The sequence below is a fragment of the Apodemus sylvaticus genome, chromosome 7 (assembly GCF_947179515.1).
Source record: "Apodemus sylvaticus chromosome 7, mApoSyl1.1, whole genome shotgun sequence".
Lineage (NCBI taxonomy): Eukaryota > Metazoa > Chordata > Mammalia > Rodentia > Muridae > Apodemus > Apodemus sylvaticus.
The window spans coordinates 17,514,310-17,533,860 of record NC_067478.1 but is presented as its reverse complement, the minus strand read 5'-3'; the positions used below and the strand labels follow the sequence as shown (position 1 = coordinate 17,533,860).

The 19,551-nt window shown below is 46.7% G+C and overlaps 1 pseudogene; it reads right to left on the bottom strand.

The window, feature by feature from the left end:
• Window positions 1-11,572: 11,572 nt before the first annotated feature.
• LOC127689533 (60S ribosomal protein L6-like) lies at window positions 11,573-12,301 on the bottom strand (annotated as a pseudogene).
• Between the last annotated feature and the right edge of the window lie 7,250 nt (window positions 12,302-19,551).

Here is a 19,551-nt window from a genome sequence, read left to right as displayed (position 1 = left end):
CAAGACAACCCTGAGGAAAGAGCCACAGAACACCAAGTAACAGGAAATCAAGAAATGACAGAAGAAGCCGCTGACAACAGGAGAAATGGCAAGTGAGCCAAGACTTAGTGCTGAGCTTTTTTTCCTTTCTTTGGGTGGGTCTCATGTAGCTCAGACTGGCTTTGAGATCACTGTGTAGTGGAAGGTGACCTTGAATTCCTGATCCTCCTGCCTCTACCTCCCAAATGCTGGTATTACAGGCATGAACCGTTAGCTCTGGGCTTCTAACAGAATGAACAAGAATGTTCACAATGTTTTGTGTGATTGCTCTAGACCATCTCGGTGGACCCCAGTGGGGCCACGCCTGACCAGAATGAAGTCCAGCAGCCTGGTCTGATGTGAGACCTTCATCCTGACTGTTCATTCAACCTTTACCAAATTCCAGCTCTCAAGCTATTCCTAGCAATATAATTCTGTCCCTTGACTAGTTTCTATTGCCTCAACTTACCTCTCAAACCTAGGAGCATTCAGGATGCTTCTGGAAAGCACGATCTTTGGTTATTAATAGACATAATTCTCATATTCATGGTTGATAAGCACATGTCAAAGTGTTACTCCACTTATTAGTTCAGGCATGAGCAATTCCGTGTAGGTCTGAGAAACCTGACTTGTATATAATCAGTGGCCAAAAGAATAATGAACAAAGAGTAAGTCAGACACAGTACTGATTAATTTCCTATAAGACCACAAAGCCCTAATCTGTAGGGTTAGCTTCGCTACCGGACCAAAAGAAAAGGTTCCTTTTTGGTTCAATTTAATCTCTAAGTCTTCAGAGCTGTAAAACATGTGAGATCTAATCAATTGTGGATGGTAATTCAAAGAAAATGACATTCCTAAGAGTCAGAGTGCCCTAAAGCAGGCTTGTTGGAAAGCACTCTAGCGTGGCATTAAAATGCCAAGCACTTACCCTAATACTTCATCCCCACATTTTATGTAACTTTACTTGGCAATTTCCTTTTTCTTCCTTTCTCTTTTTTTTTTCAAATATGCTCCCCTAAAACACTACTATGGGGAAATTCTATTTACAGAGTCTGGGGATACAGTTCTGTTGCTAGTTGTGGTTTATCTAAGAATGGCCTCCAGAAGTTCATGTGTCTGAATACTTAGACTCCGACTGATGGAACTGTTTGGGAAGGATTAGGAGGTGTGACCTTGCTGGAGGAGGTGTGTCACCGGGAATGGGCTTTGAGATCTCAAAAGCCACACACATTCCCTCTAACCCTCTGGAACCACGTGCCCAATGAAACACTTTCTTCTATAAGTCGCCTTGGTCATGGTGTGTCATCACAGCGGCAGTAAAGTACTAATACAGAAGCAAGCACTTGCCTAGCATGTATCAAGCCATGGGTAAGACCCCCAGCAGCCCATAAACTGGACATGGAAGCACATGACTGCACCTTGAACACTTTGGAGGTAGAAGCAGAGTTTAAGGCCAGCCTAGACTACAGTTTCAAAAAAAATCCCCTCTAAAACAGTCTGGAGGTAGCTGCTCTTCCAGAGAGCCTGAGTTTAGTTCCCAGTTTCTGACCAACCATCTGTAACTCCAGTTCTAAGAGGTCCCTCTTCTGGCTTAAACATGCACCAGCCACACATGTAATATATAGCCATACATGAAGGCAAAACAACCATGTACATTAAAAAAAACTACATACGCTGGGCGATGGTGGCACCCACCTGTAATCTCAGCACTCTGGGAGGCAGAGGCAGGCGGATTTCTGAGTTCAAGGCCAGCCTGGTCTACAGAGTGAGTTCCAGGACAGCCAGGGCTATACAGAGAAACCCTGTCTTGAAAAAACCAAACCCCCCTCCCAAAAAAACTATATACATACAAAGATAAATGGATGGATGGATAGATGGACAAGCAGATAGACCCCACATACAAACACTTAATTACCAATGGGCATATCCATCAGGCTTGCCAGGTGTCTCCTAATGGACTTCATAGATCACCTAACTTTTCAATTGTCAGATGCCAGTTCATACATGAAGTACAGTTTTGGACTCTACAGACTCAAGGATCTCACATTTGAGTGTTTATCAAGTCCTCTGGGGTATTTTGATTCCCAGCCTTAAAATACAGTTCACTGTTTTCATAACAATTCTCTCCCAGTGGTTCTAGGTCTAGAACAAAGTTGTCACATTTCTGGTTCTAGCCATCTGTGACTTACTTCCTTCCTAGGTTGATTTGTGAAAATTTATAATTGGGTAAAGGATTTACAAACACACTGTCCTTTCTCAACTCCCTCCCTAACAGGAATGGCCAGAACTCAAACATCTCCTTCTTCTTCCTAGGAATTATTTTTAAATCCTGCATCTATACAATTGAAGGAGATTCAGTATTCATCAGTAGCAAAGGCCATGACTTGGGATTGAAAAGAGAGACAGAAGCATCCTTAGAGTGGACACCATCCACGGGTTATGTGTCATGTGCCCAGGGATGGGGAATCTGGAGGTCAGATCTTTGCAGTCCGAGGAGCACTTCTTCATTTTACAGGGGTATGGGGAGAGAAGCAGCTCTGAGTGTGGCCCCTATTACGGAACCAGGCAGCTACAGCCCACATGGAAACAACCTGAGCCCAAGACCCACTCCTTCTTCCAATTCAGCCTCAGGAGATGAAAACAGAATTCCAGTAATTACCTACAGTTGAATTCCCTACCAGCCAGATAGAGGAATTTTAGGGGGAAAAAAATGACACTGAGAGAAAAAATCTATAGAAAGGTTATTGAGAACAGGAACTCTTTAAGCTTTAAGCTCTGTGATCCTGGGCCAACTGGTCTACCTGTACCTTCTCCCCCACAGCCCCCACTTTTGCAGTGAAAGTAATAGTTCTAATCAATCGCATAAATTCACCATGACCTTGGAGTGAGTTAACACAGATAAGTCTTTGATATAGAATCATTTAACTCCATCTTCTTGACTGGCTTACCATTCATTGTCTCAGACCTAAAAACACTCAATATACAACTTGACATCCTTCGGTTTGCAAAAGACAAAACTTCTTAGCATCATAAGCAAATTGGCATCCATGTTACCCCACTGGTTCAGCGGGACTACAGGAGGTACATATTTCATTTCTGTCTTGACTTCTGTGTTTTTGTTTGCTTGCTTGCTTTTTTAAGATTTATTTATTTATTTATTCTATGTATATGAGTATACTGTCACTGTCTTCAACACCAGAAGCAGGCATTGGATCCCATTAGAGGTGGTTGTGAGCCACCATGTGGTTGCTGGGAATTGAACTCAGGACCTCTGGAAGAGCACTCAGTGCTGTTAACCCTTGAGTCATCTCTCCAGCTCTGTTTGCTTGCTTTTTAAGTTTTATTTTTATGGAGATAGAGAACACTAACTGCTGTCCAAGAAGACCTGGGTTCAGTTCCCAGCACCCACCTGGTAGCTCACAACCACCTACAACTTCTGTCCCAAGATATCTAATGCCCTCTTCTGGCCTCTGCAGGCACCAGTCATGCACATAGTACACATAATACACAAGCAAGTACTTACACAAATAGAATTTTAAAATAAACAAATCTGTTTTTAAAAGCTAAATTGAAATTTACTTTGGTTATTTTTTAATTATTTGTCAGGTGTGTGCATATGAGTGCAAAGCCCTGGGAGGCCAGGGCATGAGATTCTCTGGAGCCAGAGGGCACGTGGTTATGAGCTGCCCAAGGTGGGGGCTGGCCCACAAACTCCATCTTTTGCCAGCCCCAGAACTGTTTTTTAACTTTGTTCTTTGGCAGGAAGTTGAGTCCCTAACATCTACCCATCTATAGTCAGCCACCTTCATGACCAGCTTACTTAACAAATGTTCTTACCTAACCAAAGTTCTCTCTTAACTTTCTCCATTGCACAGAACACTACTCCATAGACAAATGGGGCTGTGGATGTCTATAATCCTAGCTAGCACTCAAGAGTCCAAAGCAAGAAAATCATGAGTTCAAAGTCACCTAAGGATACATAGCAAATTTCAGAAAAGCCTAGACTACGTGAAACCTGTCTCCAAAAAACAAAAAACAAAACCTCACATTCCAGGTTATTAATAAAATGTTAAAAATCAGGTAACCCTGCCAGACAGAACTAATCTCAAGATCCTTTTCAAAGAAGTCGTCCTTGCTCTTGCAAAGCTGTTTGCTTCTCTTTTTTTCCATTGGTAGATGAGGTGGTTCTGACCAGATGAAAGGTCAGCTGGCCATGGGACCCAGCAGCTGCAGTATCTCTGTGATCTAACCAGCACAGGCCACTGGCAGAGTTTTCTAGGCAGGCTTTTTCCGAGTCCAAAAGATAAAGGCTAAATTTCGAGCAAATTCCAGCCTCTCGCCAGGGCTTCTGAGCACAAAAGACGTCCACCTCTCTATAAAGCTCATTCAAAAGCTGGAATGGAAGAGCTGGTCACCCCGGGGAACAAGAGGAAAGCTCTCTTTATCTGATTTGAGCTTGGACCAGAACTCAGACTGCTAGGCGCAGTTGCAAGGACATGGACACACTGCCATCTGCTGGCCATATTGTGCATAGCAGAGGACGTGTCCTCCCTCAATGTCTCCCCCAACACCTCCTTTTCCCCTTTTCCAATTTGGAAGAATACAGGTGTATTCTTACAGCAGAGCCTTAGATGCAAGAAGTTGGAGACCGGTGTTTCATCCTAGAGGTGATCCCGGGAATATGAGGAGAAGACGGGTCTCAGCTAATATGAACTCCATCCCACAGTGCAGCAAACCCAGAGCGGCAGACAGGATGCCTCAGAGAATGACAAGAAGAGGCTGAGACAGGCCTCTGTGCATCTGGCTCCCTCTGAAAGCCCAGGGGAAGTGGTTTTACACACAGCTATGTCTGTCCTAGGCTGTGTGAGCTGCCCACAGTCCTGTGTGGTGCCAATTTTCCAGACTCCTTCCCATTTTACAGAAGTCTGTAGTATGTGAGTGTGTTATCTACCAATCTTGCACCACCAGGAAAAAGGGTGATTAAACTTTGACTTTGAGCTCATCACCCAGTCTCTCTGTGGTTCCCCAGTTTTTAAAGGAAATAGCCCTAGGACCTTACTCAGCACAGTGCACAAGGATTAGCCAAGCACGTACTTTCAAATTATATAAAAGGTCATCCTAGCTCAGAAAGCAGCACTCCATAAACTTCAGCATTCACTCAGCGAATATTCCCTGAGCAGCTGCGTCCTAGGATGCAACAACAATCAGTAAGGCCCCTCCCTCTCTTTTGCTCTCTGCCAGAGTCTCACTAGCGTAAGTGGCTCAGAATCACCTGGAGGACGATCGGTTGTTTGTTTAATCTTTGACTGTTGAATTTAACCCAGAGCCTCACACATGCTAGGCAGGTGTTCTACCCCTGAGCTACCAACCCCAACCCCATGACCTTCCTAAAGCGCAGGGGAGTGGGTCCCACTTCCAGGGTCTCTGAGCCTTTGGAATCCTGCACGGCCATCATGGACCCCCCCTCCCCCCCACACCCCCACCTCAGGCGCCACTGAGGCTGCTGGCCCAGGAGGTCACATTTTAAGAATCATTAGCCAAACTGCATGTGACAGAACTAGCCTGTAATCTCATACACCAGAGGCAGAGACAGAATTACCTAATGTCAGGGCTAGCTTTGTCCATAAACTAGCAAATTACAGGACAGCAAAGATTACATAGTGAGGACCTGTGTCAAAAACCAACAACAACAACAAAAACCTGTATGCACAATGGAATATCTTTCAGCCTTAAAAGGGAGGACGTGGAGGCCGGAGAGATGGCTCAGCAGTTAGGAGCTACTGTTAAAATTCCTTCTTTGAAAGACAAATGTCTACCCTTCCTCCTAAGGCCAAATCCCACCAAAGCTCACCCAGGAGAACCAATGACTTTTTCAATAGCAGAAGGTGTGGGGTAATGGCCGTGCGTGTGGGTAACCTTAAGACAGTGCACCGGCTCCGGAAGGCCTGCATCCAGCAGGGCCGCCAGTGTCCCCACAGCTGTGCAGGGGAGCCCCTCCCCTCACTGTTCTCCACTATGTCCTCTGGCCTTTCCCCTAAGACCACAAGCAATTAAGAGGAAATTGTATACACCTGCGTGGGGTACTCAGCTGAGGGTCCCTTGAGTCTCCCCCACAACCCCCTTCTAAGAGGTCCAGCTGTGACAATCACAAACACAATTCCTGAAAATGATGACTTTCAGGCCAAAGGATAGTCCAGTCCAACCAGAGTGACTGCTGCTCTTGCAGAGGACCCGGGTTCAACTCCCAGCACCTGCGTGAAGCCTCATAACCACAGGTAACTCCAGGTTCAGGAAATTGGACTCCTTTGTATCTCTGCAGCTTCCACACATGTGGTCCACACATGCACACTCAGGCACAAACACATATGTGTGTTAAATAAATGAGTACATTTTAAACATTGATTTTAAGAAGACAGGCCAGTCGCAAACGGAGAACTATTAAAATTTGTGCTCCGAGCCCCCCTCTATCCCCACCCACACACACACACACACACACACACACACACACACACACACACACACACGAAAGTATGCTAAGATTTTTAAAGGAGGTGGTGAGACGAATAGTAAGAGGGGGGGGAGGAGGAGGGAACAGGAGGAGGGAAAGTCATGGAGCAGGAGAGGAGGAGAAAAAGGGAAGGGACGAGGGCAAGAGGAGGGGGCAGAAGAGGGCAGGAGGAGGGGGCAGGAGAGTAAGTAGCTCTGGCATTTGAAATGACTTGCATGGGCCTGGAGACACTTTGCTAACTGAAATAAACCAGACACACAATGGTGCTTAGACCAGGAATCTGAAGTATTCAGACTCAAGGCCGAGAGTGGCGAGGTGGTTACCCAGGCTGGAGTACACGGGGAACTGGAGGTGCTGTCTAAAGGCAGCATCTCAGGCCAGGGGGTTATTCTTTTTAGTTCTTCCAAACCTCATACTGAATAATCATTGAGAGGAGAGATGGATACATTTCAATACTGAGGAATGTTCTAAATGTTCTCCGAACAAAGAGTTTACAGCCACGTTCAATGTAACTAGCTTAATTGTTGCCCACTGTATCCACATACTCTCCGGTCACTTGGGGCCCCAACAATTTATACAACTGTAAATTGCCAATTTGCAATTTCAAAAGAATCATTAGCTACACTTCTATTCCAGGGCGGGAGGAACAAAACCAAACTCAGCCCTGCCAGGTAGTAATTACTGACAGGAAACCGGCAGAGGGTGAGGGGACCCCGGGCTGGGGCTCGGGAGGGAGGCCTCTGATTGACAAGGCAGAATTGGAGGAGCATGGAGTTAAAGAGCAAATCAAAGCTGGGAGGAGGAGGGGACAGACTCAGCCTGGCGGGAGCCTCAGGCAGTGGGACTTCCTTCATAGTGACATTCTGAAAAAAACAAAACAAAACAAAACAGATGAACCTTCAAAAATCATATTGCAGCATCGCACCTGCCCACAACTGTCCATAGAAGCCACTGAGACAACATCCCAAGGAAGGGACATAGACCCCGCCTCTGGGGATGTGTGTTGAACAAATTGCAGACAAAGCTTCCACAAAGGAAGTAGAGACTGCATGTTTGCACCTCTTACGTTTCTAAAGGACAGGAGGAGAGGGAGAGAAAGAAAAAGAGGCTAAGAGGAAGGAACTTTAAAGTATCACTTTTTTTTCCTTCTCTGCTTCACCTAAAACAAGTTTATTGCCACACACACACACAGACACACACACACACCAAGCTTTATTGTGTGTTTTGTCTTCCAAACTATATTCTCTCAGCTTCCTTCTGCTGTTCTTAATTCTACCTCCCCTTCTGGGCCTAAATCTAAATAAGGATCATTCAGTATCCCTGAGTCAGGCAACTTTTCATTACTGTAACAAAATGCCTGACATGAACAACTTCTTAGAAGGAAAGGTTCATGCCTCACCATTTCAGGGGCTTCAACTTTTCATTACTGTAACAAAATGCCTGAGACAAACAGCTTCTTAGAAGGAAAGGTTGTATTGCCTCACCATTTCAGATGTTTCAGTCGATGTTGAGTTGGCTCATATGTTTTGACCTGTGGCAAGCAGTGGTGGGGAACACGTCTTGAAGCAATGATGCTCACTTTAAGGTGACCGGAAAGCCAAAGAGCAGGAAGAAGAGAGGCAGAGGATTCAATCATACTGCACTCAAAGGTGTACACCCCCGGGGGGCGGGGCTTAGCTTCCTTCCTCTAGGCTGTTCCTTTTAAGGGTTCCACCATGCCCAACCACTAACACACAGGCCTTCAGGCATCTCCTCTGCCAAACCACAGTGACCCTCCTAATCCCATTGTCTCTACTCTGTAAGTACTGGAGCTACAGGTATCTGCCATCCAGCCTAGCTGGAGAGCTGTAGATACATTGCTTGTGCCCAGTCCGAGTGCCTGGGTCAGTACATCTGACACGTCCTAGATGACTCTGAGGCTGCGGCCTGGGTTCTGTGGTGTACAAAGGACTGGAGCAGAGGAAGGAAACAAGTCCCTTAGCATTTCCTGGCCTCAGTCTATTTGCTACAAAGTCACTTCAAAGATCCACGGCCAGCTGTGGTGACACACATCTGTAATCCTAGGCAGGTGCTCCCTGGACAGCATCAGAAAGCAGGCTGAGGAAGCCATGAGGGGCAAGACAGTAGGCAGCCTCCCTCCACGCCCTGGGCCTCCAGGAAATAATTTCAGGAACTGAAGAATAGGATGGCAGGATATTCAAAACTTCTTCCCCACACAGGAAACCATCGGCCCAGTGAACAACAAATACTGGTGAGGATGTAAGAAAAGTGGACCCCTTATATGCTGCTGGTAGCTATGTGAATTGGAACAGCTACTATGGAAATCAATTTTCAGGGTCCTAGAAAGAGGGGGCTGGAACTTCCCTTAGAAATGTCAGGGATGCTAGCTACACCCGTGAACTCTCATCAGCTTGGCTGGTGGTGGCTTTTTCTCAGTTAAGGCTCCCACTTTTCAAAGGATTCTAGCTCATGTCGAGTTGGCGGAACACTATCCAGCACACTGTAGGCTCCCACCTGCTTCTCACTTCTGGCTCTGTAGTGTTGTGTGAGATCGGTTTATTATAACAACTCCAGCATTGTTCTTTAGTGTAGGATCGCCTTGGTTGGTTGGAGGTCTTTCAAGCCTCCATATAAAAGGTCACTGTGATTTTTGTTGGGGATTGCAATGAATCTATAATTCACTTTAGGTCTTAAGACCTGTCTTCACAACATTAAATCTACCAATCCATGAGCATGGGAAGTCTCCCAATCTTCCAGTGTCTTCAAACTCTTCCTTAAGCATTTTTTTAAAAGAATTATTTATTTATTTTAGGTATATGAGTACACTGTAGCTATCTTTAGACACACCAGAAGAGAGCATCAGATCCCTTTACAGATGGTTGTGAGCCATCATGTGGTTGCTGGGAATTGAACTCAGGACCTCTGGAAGAGCAGTCAGTGCTCTAACCGCTGAGCCATCCATCTCTCCAGTCCCTTCCTTAAGCACTTTAAGATTTTCCTTGTAGACTTTTTTCACCTTCTTGGTTAGGTTTAGTGTACCTATTTTAATTGCATTTGAAGCTACTGCAAATGAGCTGGTTTTCCCCTAGTCCTTTTCCTCTACATTATTGGTAGAGGAAAAAGCTACTGTTCTGTGAGTTTATTTCTTTGTTTGATTTAGAGACAGAGCCTCACTATGCAGCCCCAACTGGCCTAGAACTATGTAGACCAGACTGGCCTCAAATTCAGAGATCCCTCTGCCTTTGCTTCTTGAGATTAAAAGTGTGCACCACTAAGCCCAGCGAAGCTGTTGATTTTCCTACGTTGATGTTGTTGTTTGTTTTTAAATTCTATTTACTTTACGTGTATGGGTTTGGGGTCCCTGCAGGTGTCAGGGCCAGCAGGGAGACAATCCTTGAGAGGTGAAGGATGGACCATGCAGGGGTCAGCACCACTTCAGTAGGAGCTGGGTCAAAACTCCACAGTCTGACATCACGGTTTATTTTCCTTGCACAGTTAAGTAGCGTAAAATTGGGGGGGGGGGGTGGATTTCCACATGACAGTTATCACAAAAAGCTTCAGGGATAGCTACATTAAGACTCCCATGCAAAGTAAATCTCTATAGCAAAGCACCTGCAGCCTTCACAGTAATGATGAGTTCTGTTGACTGATAAACAAGAGCTCAGGGTAAAGGGATTTATAATAAACACATGATTCTGAGGATGCAGAGTAGACGGGACCTCTTTCATAAGGAAGGGTTCTATTCACTGAGGGAGAAAGCTCTAGATTAGAGCCTTAACGGTGCTCAGGACTTGCGGTGGGGGTGGAGTGGAGGATTCAAGAAAACAGCTGGCTCCATAGAACAGCAAAAGATTACCAGGTTGTCAGACGGCATCCACTCCAGTCTTCCGGGTGAAAAGGTGTTATCTCCTTCCCTTGCAGAAAATAGGTCTGCATGTTTAACAGTTCTGGTTTCTCCAGTGCTCTCTGTGAGCTGTGTCTTCTATATATTTGTGTTTTGTCTGTGCATATGTCTGCCCCTGTAAGACCCCAAAAACCGAGGGTGCCCCAGCACCCCACACCCCGGAAGGCGACACCCAAATCACTCGCGAGAAACGGTCTCGATGCAATGGCATGAGGATTTCTTTATTTCCAGAATTCTGGGTTCCATAGCCGTGCACCACGCAGGGTCAGATGACTATGGACCACGAGTGCCGAATTGAGACAGCTTTTATAAGTTTACGACAGAGCCCTCGAATCACAAACCAATCATTTCTTAGCATGGAGAGCCCTCGAAATTCGAGCCAATTGATTTGTACCACTCCATAGTTTGTAGGCCAATCAGTTTAAATTATCGGAGCCCGCGCTCAGTGAACCAATTAGTTTCCTATAATGTCTACAGCTGCGTGAACTCCTGCTTAGGGGTAATGGCGTAAGCTTACAGAAGCAAGATAAGCTTAGCCCATTTTCAGTTACCCTATGGGGCCAGGATCACCTATTCAAGGCCTTTCTGCTAGGTCTAAGCAAAGGGCGGGCTCTGGAATGTGACCTTTTACCTAGTTTCTAACAAAGCGAGATAGCATTTTAAACTACTGATTTCTTGGGGTGGTTAGAATTAGGCTGTATTATTTTCTATCCTTTCACCCCAAGCCTAGAACCTGCAGAGATGAGATCAGAAGATGACAGATCCCCTGGGACCGGAGTTACAGATGTTTATGAACCTCCATGTGGATGCCAGGAATCAAACCGTGGTCCTCTAGGAGAACAGCTAGTGGCGTTAACTGCTGAGCCATCTCTCCAGCCCCTATGTTGATTTGTTAACAGCTGTGATTGATTCAAATCCCAAGTGAAGATATCTATTTTCTAACTGGTTACTCTACAGAAAGGTTACTTTAAGGCTGAAAAGGTGGCTCAACCATTAACGGCTAGGCTTAGGAATATGTGAAATATTACTTTAATGTCAATTCTAGTAACTGGCAAAAGTCAAAATATCTTCCTGGGGTTTTCTGTTTGCTTTGCTTTCTTTGCTTTGCAACATACGAAGCTGTTTGGTTGGGTTGTTACAATTTAGAACATCGGTTTGTAAGCTTGCATCCCATTTGTCAGAGAGAATGGAGACCACAGGTAGCCCTGGAGCTGAGCAACGGCTTTCCTCTTTAGCAAAATCTGCAAGTCCACGGTTTTCTGACCAGCCTTGCAGGGCTCCGGAATCTTGTATTCCTCCTTCTCTGGGAGGCCGATCCCGCCCTCCTGGTACCTGGGTGTGTGCAGCTGCTTCTTGCAGGATGCATCTGTTAGGTGTTTGGGGATTTTAACCTTGCTGATATCAACTTTTATAGAGGTGGCGATGACAGACTTCGGGTGTGTTCTGCACAGATGAACTCGGTTGAGAGCAAGAGGTCAGTCACAAGAAGCAAGCCGCTGCGCAGCTGCTTCAGGAAAACCACTGTCCTGCCGCTGTGGTGCCCGGTGAGTGTGATCAGGAGAGACCCAGGGGTGATGCTCACAGGCTGTCTTCTCACGTGCTGACTGAAGGCCTTTATGCCGCGGCTCAGCAGCTCCTGAGGCCTGTCTTCAGTAGGATAATACCTAAGCGTTTTGTGAAGCTTAGCCACCCGGGTACCGCCGCCGTTCTTGTTGCCACCAAGTGGCTTGTGACAGGAGACAGCACGTTGGATTTTGCAGCTGAGTAGCTCCTTTTTTGTACCAGGCATCTCTGGAACACAGAGCAGCTCGGGAGTACCTGGCGGGTTTCTTCTCCTTTGTGTTGGGCTTCTTCGCTTTTTTGGCTGCCATCTTGCAAGATGGGAAAGAAAGGCTGCAGTTTTCCCAAACTGTCTTACTTTTGCTCTTCAGAGGCAGGAATCTTATGGAAGCCTAAGAAAATAAGTATACTAGTTACTTTCTTATTGTGATAAAATGCCACGACCAAGAAAACATTCAGAAGGGAGGATTTACGTTGGAGTTATGGTTCAGAGAGATAGGACTCCACCCCACCCCGTTACAGTTAGGAATCAGGGCAGCAGCAGCAGGCATAATGGCAGAGACAGCTGAGAGCTCTCATCATTGCAAGCAAGAAACAGGGAGAGCAAACCCCAAATGCCTCAAGTCTTTAAGCTCTCAAAGCCCCTCCCCCCACTCCCAGTCACATACTTCCTCCAGCAAGGCCACACCTCCCAAGCCTCACAAAGCAGCATCAACCACAGACCAAGTATTCAAATGCCTGAACTGTGGGGGGCATCTGGTGCAAACCACCACAAGTAATTGCAAAACCAATTTAACATTGTTTTTCTTACAAGAGTTTGTAAAAGAATGCCAGAGTTGGTGAAATCCTGAGCTAAGCAGGATCTTAGGTTACCCTAAGAGCATAACCCTTCTACATGGACTAATGCAACCACTGTATATGTGGATAGCCATCGTCCATGTGTGTCCTTGTGCAGGCAGAGGCTGGAGGATGACGCCCACTATCCAGTCCTATCTTTAGTCCTTTGATACAGTCCCTGAACCTGGAGCTGGGGTTATCATCAAACGTCAGCAATCCACTGTCTCTGAACTGAAGCTGCAGGCACACATGGCCACCCCTGGCTTTTTACACGCATGCTGGGAATCCAACACACCCTCATGCTTTTATCCATTAAGACTTTACTGACGGAACCATCTTTCTAGTCCCTGGATCTGGAAGGTTCTAAGGCGGAGCCAGCTATAAATGAGGATGAGTGGAAGAATGAGGTGGGCAAACGGTCAATTAACTCTGACTAGTTGCTGATTTTTAAAACAGCTGTTGAAGAGAAGAGGAGGCATTCGAATGGCAGTCCTGGGGCTGGAGAGGTGACTCAGTGGTTAAGGGAACTGCTGCTCTTCCAGAAGGCCTAGGTTCTATCCCAAATGGCAACTTTGTCAACGGTCTGTTCAGAAAACTCTGGTAGCAGTTAGATAAGAGAGACCACTAAGGGCAAAGTGTGGATGTGTTAGCCTTTTAGAGCAACATCACCTAGAGTCAATGTTTAGATTTCTTAGTAAGATTTAATAAATAAATAAATAAATAAATAAATAAATAAATGGTGTCTGAGGCTAGAAAGATGGCTCAGTGGTGAACAGCACTTACTGCTTTTGCAAAGGATCCAGATTCCTTTCCTAGCACACACACCAGGCTCCTCCCAACTGCCCATTACTCCAGGTCTCCAGGATCTAACACTGTCTCCTGACTTCCTCGAACATATGCATGTATGTGATATTAACATATACACGTTCATAAAAATAAACAAATATATTTTAATCCCCTGGTGAGGTGCCAAATATAGCCTCTGAAGTGAATCTAATACTGTGGGTCGGGAAGACCTCAGGGATCTTCAATCCCACCTTCTAAAAAGCTTCTCACACAGGTGGGCCTTGATGTACACTTCAAGCAAGCCTTCCTTCCCAGCTGGGAATACAGCCGTTACCTGTGATCCCAGAACTTGGTAGTCTGTAGGTAAGAAGTCCAAGACCGGCCTGAATTCTATACCAAGACACTATATCCAAAGAACAAACAAACAAACAAGAAGGCTTCCCCACCTGCTTGCATCGCAGACAATGTCCCGAGCCCACGCTGTCTGCAGAGACTGGCAACTAGTGGCTGTTTTTATAGCGAACACATCAGAGAGCGTTTATAGAAAGAGGCAATGGGAACTAAAAAGACACCTTTTATTCGGCATAGTCTTCCAAATGTTGTTTTAGCTTTCTCTTTATTAAGGGCTGGTAAATGCTGCTCATCCTTTTCATAAAGACTGACTGTGGCCCAATCAGCCTCACGGGTGGGAGCCCCGTGCAAAGTCCACTAGTGCCACCTAGAGGCCACCACAAGCCCACACTGAGTGCAAGCAAAGCTAGAGGACAGATCTTGGGGCAGCAGAATGTAGGAAACCCAAACCAGTGGTTTGATTTCTGTTCTGTTCTGTTCTGTTCTGTTGTTCTGTTCTGTTCTGTTCCGCTCTGTTCTGTTTGGACAGGTCTCAGGTAGCCCAGACTAGCCTGCAACTGTCTGTCTATGTGACCAAGAATGGCCTTGAACTCCTAATCCTCCTACCTCCATCTCTGTAGGGCTGAGATTACAGCATTGGTCCGCCGTGCCCAGTTTGTTCAGGGCTGGAGATGGAGCCCAGGATTTCTCACATGCTAAGCAAACACTACCAACTAAACTACAAACCTACATCTCCAGCCCTTGAAGTTTTGCAAGTGTGATGAATAGTTCATTGTTGACTTGACTAGCTCTGGGATTAACTAAGAGTCAAGTGCCTGGGTACCCCTGGGAAGGATTTTTTTCTTAACTAAATTATTTGAAGCAGCAAAAGACCTACTTTTAAGCAGGATCTTTAGGGTGGGAAGATCCTGCCTTTAATCTGGGCCATGCCTTCCTTTTTTAATATTTATTTATTATATCTAAGTACACTGTAGTTGTCTTCAGACACACCAGAAGAAGACATCAGATCTTATTAGAGATGGTTCTGAGCCACCATGTGGTTGCTGGGAATTGAACTCAGGACCTTTGGGAGAGCAGTCAGCGCTCTTAACCGCTGAGCCATCTCTCCAGCCCAGGGCCACACTTCCTACTGGCAGACTAGATAAAGGGCATGGAGAAAGGAAGCTTGCTCTCACTCTCCCTCGCAAGTCCCCTCCTTCACTAGCATCAGCGCTTACTTTCTTCAGGATTCTTGCATATACTGAAGACCAGCTGAACAACCGGCCTCAGGAACTAAACTACTACTGGATTCTTCGACCTTCCATTGTTAACAGCCATTGTTTGACCAGCTGGAGCACAACCTGTAAGCCATTCTAGTAAAAGCCCTTTTAATGGATAGAGAGAGAGACAGAGACAGAGACAGAGAGACACACACACATAGATACATATATAGATAGATGATAATACATATATACATAGGTACATACATAAATACATACATACACAGATAGATAGAAAGATAGATAGATAGATAGATAGATAGATAGATAGATAGATAGATAGATTCATTTTATCAATTCTGTTTCTCTATAGGATCCTGACTAAAACAATGACCATGGCCCATTTTTTAAAATTTCTTTTAAAATCACCAGCTTCATATTTTCCACCGTCACCACCATCCATATTTCATGCCATTGTTACCATCACTACTAGCACCAAGACCATCATTAATACCTTCACCTTCTTCACCATAATCATCTCCATCACTCCCCACCACCAGAACACTGTAACTAATATCATCATCACAAGCACCACCATCACTGCTACTATCACCTCTATACCCTCCACTCCCATATTCACCACTAATGCTCCCACTTTGGCCCTTACCTTCAGAACTCCCATCAGTCTCAGTACCATCACAGCCACCCCTTCTATCACTCTTGGGATGCTTATTTGATGTTCCTATTTCCAACCCACTGAACACTGCCTCCTGGAGAGAGGAGCCAAGTTCACAAGGTTCAGGAAGTAAACAAAACTTACAGGGCACAGGAAGTTCCTAAAACCTACAGGATTCACAAGGCTCCACCCCAAAGTTTTACATGCTGAGTTGTGCAGAGGGCTGTAGGGATGCAGCCTTTGTGAATCTCCACGCCCAGCTGCCTGGAGCAGGCCTTTCAGCCATGCAGATGCATTGATTCATTCATGCTCCTTGTAAGTAGAAACATTAAACTTTCTGGTTCACTAAGCTGGACTTAGATGGAACTGTGACTATGGTGTCTCATCACTGCCCTATCCAGGTGCTTGTTCATGTCTCTCCAGGGAGTCACCCACCATTGTCACCATCATTTCCTCCATCATCACCACCTCTGCATCCATCAGTTACTTCCTCCTCATCAGCATCTATACAGCATCATACCTTATTCTATTAGGCCACTGAGTTCCAAACTGTCTAGCGAATTCTCCTTACCAAGAAAATAAAGCATTAGATAAGTTTTACTGTCATGTCTGTCACAACCAAAGGTAAATACCAGCTCCTGTCACATTTTCCACCTAATCTTAACATCAGAGCATTAAGCTAGTGACAACTTACAGCTGAGTGCCATTTCTCTGTGACACATCGCTGTAGTTCCAATTCCTCGGGACCCTTTTGAGAAACATCACCTCCAGCCCCAGAAATGATTCTTTTTTTGTTTTGCTTTGTTTTGTTTTAACTATGGGAATTGTTTTAGTCCTTTTGATTTTTTTCTTCAGCATATAAAATAATGGGTCTTTAGCATCTTCATGCTCGTGAAGGTTGTGTCACCCTCCCTCATCCCACTCCCAGTCTTCATCATGTCTTTCCTTCCTATAAGTAACCTTTTTCTTTCTTTCTTTCGTTTTTGTTCTTTCTTTCTTTCTTTCTTTTCTATGGTTTTTTGAGACAGGGTTTCTCTGTGTGTAGCCCTGGCTGTCCTGGAACTCACTCTGTAGACCAGGCTGGCCTCGAACTCAGAGATCTACCTGCCTCTGCCTCCCAAGTGCTGGGATTAAAGGTGTGCACCACCACTGCCTGGCGTGAGATACCTTTTTCACATGCACTTTTAAAATCTAGGCTTTATATATGAAAACATGTGCTATGTCTCTTTTGACCCCCCTGTCATCCTCTCTTGTTCCCTCCCCCTTAGACACCTTCCTCCCCACATAAGTCCCCTTTCTACTCTCTCTCCCTGTCTCTTTTTCTCTATATATACATATACATATATACATATCCCATATGGGAGAAATCATGGCTTCTGTCTTTCTGCATCTGGCTTCTTTGATGTACCACAAGGCTTTCCAGCTCCTCTGTTCCTGCAAAAGCACTGATTCTTGTGGGTGGATAAGTCTCCACAGTGTATACATAACATACCACATTTTCCTTACCCATTCACCTGTTGCCTGGCACCCAGGCTGGGTCCATACCTTGGTGTAAATAGTCCTACCAGGGACTCTTCCGTAATCAGAAGTGTCCCTCCTGTCGTGTAGTCTAACAGACGTGGCCCTGAGAATACAGCCTAAGGCACATCACCTCCCTCCTCTCCCCAACCTGGCTGTCCACTGTAACCCAGATCTTGGAACACGATGGCCTAAGATCTTCCAAGCAGTAAGATTTTTGTAAAAACTTGAGGTCGAGGATTGCTGCTCCCACTTCACAGGTGGGGAGACTGAGGCCCTAAAATGGAGTCCACTGGAAGCATACACACTATTAGTCTTACGGAGCTGGACTGGCCTCTGGACCCTCTGTCCTAGGGCCCTCTGGGCTATATGTCTCCTGGTTCTACACCCCTTCCTGGCTGGCTGTCAGAGCAGGCAGCTGGGCCGAGTGATGAACAGGGTGTGCTATGGGGAGGGGCTAAGAATAGGGAGCAGGTGGGGAACAGCAGGTGCAGGATAATGGGGCCACCAGGGGAGACCCAGGGAGCAGGTGCTGCCCATGGGGGGGTGAGGGGTGAAGTCGTCATTGTACAGCCAGCTCTGGTGGGCTCGGGGCAGAAGGGGAGTTCCAGTGAGCCCCTGGGCCACCCTGGCTCATGCTCAGAGGTCCTCAGGATGCATGGGCTCAGGCACACAGCCAGGCCCCTCCCCTGGGTCCCAGCAACCCTACCAGGTTGCCATGACAACCAACACTTTCATCCCTGTCCCTTTGTCTGGTCATGGTTCAGCTTTTGTGAACAACCATAATTGGGAAGTGGGGGGAAGGGACCAGCCTCAGCTGGGGTGGAGTTGTGAACCCCAGGCAATAAGGGACTGGAGGGTAAGACTAAAGAAAATTAGAGATGGAGAAAGGCTGGGCTCTGCTGCCCAGGGGCCCCCTGGAGCCTCTTCTCAAGCTGCTTGGCCACATTCTCAGGGCCAGAGCTTCCGGCCTGGGAATGACCTCAGGCCCAGGCTCTCCTGTCCCACCTCCCAGCCTCCTTTTCCCATCTGTGAATGGAGCTACGGATCACCCCATTCCCATGGTGCACTGTGGCTCTGAGAGGCAAATGAGCATGGGCTGAATGAGCATTTTAACTCCCGATACAAGTGGGGAAACTGAGGCATAAAACAAAGCTGGGCCCTGGTCTGAATCAGACCCACAGTGAGCAGAGGACAGATCCAGAGTTCCTGGGCGTCCAGGTCCTCAGGGGCTCAGGCCCCCCAGCTTCACCCACAGTATTGACAGGTGTTTCTCCCTGGGGAGGATACAAGAACTTGATGAATGAGTGGAGAGACCTGTGGTGCTCTGCCTCCCATCATAACCCAGCCCCCATCAATGTGTGATAAACAAGAGAATCTCTCATCTGGGGAGAGAACAAGTGAGGCCTCCCTTTACCTTCCGGCTCTTCTGCCCTCACCTCACCCCTGCACGATTCTGCAGGCCACCCCCACCCCCCAGCCCCACCCCCACACACGTACGTGGATGCTTTCTCCCTTCTCTAGGCCTGAGTCACTGGGAGAGGTAAAGAAAAGATCAGTACTGTCTGAGTCCTTAAAAGTCCCCTAGGATGGCCCTGGCTTAGAGTATCCCTGAGCTGAAGCAGGAGGGAAGCCACAGCCCAGCAGATGCGGGCTCCTGGGATGGGACAGGGCAGGGCGACAGGGTAGCTATTGAGATGAACCCTTTGTTCGTTTGTTTGTTTTTTGAGACAGGGTTTCTCTGTGTAAAGGTCCTGGCTATCCTGGAACTGGTTCATAAAACAGACTGGCCTCAAACTCACAGGGATCCACCTGCCTCTGCCTCTGGAGTGCTGGGATGAAAGGCCTGCGCCACCACACCCTGCTCCCCTTTGTTCATTCCTGGATTGCACCTTCTGTGCTTAGAGGGGGGGATCCAGGAGACCCCACAAGCCTCCTGTCCTGAGCTCAGCACCCATCCGGTGCCGTGGAAGGAAGGACTCTGGGCATCCTGCACAGTGATCCGCAGAGTCCATCACCCTGCAAGGCTCATGTTGTGGGATGTGGTCCTCGGAGCAGAGCCAGCATCTTCTTCAGATCAGCATCCTCCCTCCCTTCCTCCCCCCCCCCCCGCCCCACCTGGTGCAAATGACCATCTGAAGCAGGCCTCAGAGGAGGGGATGGGAAGGGTCACCAGACCCTCACCTGAGATCCC